This window comes from Montipora foliosa, chromosome 4 (genome assembly GCF_036669935.1).
Source record: "Montipora foliosa isolate CH-2021 chromosome 4, ASM3666993v2, whole genome shotgun sequence".
Taxonomy (NCBI): Eukaryota; Metazoa; Cnidaria; class Anthozoa; order Scleractinia; family Acroporidae; genus Montipora; species Montipora foliosa.
The window spans coordinates 31,807,554-31,808,773 of NC_090872.1; the positions used below are offsets into that span (position 1 = coordinate 31,807,554).

At 38.4% G+C, this 1,220-nt stretch overlaps 1 protein-coding gene across 1 annotated transcript in view; it reads left to right on the forward strand.

Moving 5' to 3' along the window:
• LOC138000621 (protein Red-like) overlaps window positions 1-321 on the forward strand; it is a 27,347-nt gene extending 27,026 nt beyond the window's left edge. The window contains exon 23 of the mRNA XM_068847164.1: window positions 1-321. This exon is cut by the window's left edge and continues 225 nt beyond it. The gene's annotated coding sequence lies outside the window, so the exon portion shown is untranslated.
• Window positions 322-1,220: the final 899 nt, after the last annotated feature.

Consider the following 1,220-nt stretch of genomic DNA (forward strand, 5'->3'; position numbering starts at 1 on the left):
ATGGGCAGCTACCATTGTTTGAGATAAGGATATGAAAGTACATCTTTCGTATGAGGAAAAGTTGAGACTGGGAAAAGCCAAGCATGGGTGATGTCACACTGGCCAAATTTGCAATTAATTTTGTGGTCAGCCTGTGAGAAAGAACTCCAGCAATACTGTGTAGGGTCACCAAATATGACAGACAAAAATTCTTACTGAGTTTTATCATATCACACTTGTTTTGATTTTGGTAGATGATGATCACATCTGTAGTCTTACACAGAATATTATTGGTTCCAAAGGTGTCTTGGATAAATAAAATACAAATCCTATGAATTTAAACTCTCATCCTCTGCAATTTGATGTACATTCCTAATAGAAGACCAATCTCCCTACTCCCCATTTACAGAAGTGTTATGTTCGGTTACCAGAGTTTCTTTTTGTAGTCTTTTTGGTTGTGTTTTTCAAGACATGCAATTTCCTTTAATGGACAAGTTTATTGCAATTCTCCGAAGCCCACTGGAGTGAGACCATTTGAAACCATGAAAAAAATATTCAACCGACAAATCCCTAGAATGATTAGCATACACTTGATTCTAAAATCACTGCCAATTTAACATTCTGTTTTTAATTTCATGCTGGCTCTTGTTACCTAAAAATGTATCTTTTCAACTTTTGGGTATATACCAACTTTTGTACGAGAGAAGGTGGCTCCATTCTTAGACAAAAAAAGAGTTCTGTCCTTTTAGCCCATAACTTCCAAAAAGGCTACCATAAATACCCCCATTGAATCCAGTGGTCTTCAGGAGGAGGTGCCCATAATCCATGTATAAAAATTATTTTGTGGCTGGGAGAGGGTAGACGGAGAGGCCATCATAGAGATTTTAAAGACGTGAACAAGAAAGCTAAAAAATTCTGAACGATTTCGTCCAGAACTGTTAAGGGGTTTGTAAAACTCACTAAAAAAAACGACGGCGGCCTGAAATCGGTTGCAATTCCGTGTTGCGGAGATTCTGGCATATTGCGACAATCACACCCCACGTCGTCATTCAAGCCTACAGCAGACATCAAGTTGGCGAGTTTTCTTGTTGGGGGAAGACACATTAGGCTTTTTAGCGTCACCCTAAAAATCGTACCATTATGCTGAAAATTATGCTCGAACCTGCGAATCTCCCAACAGCGATTGTGTTGTATCAGAAATCCATAATGGGTTTCTGGTTATATAAACAATCTTTTGTCTT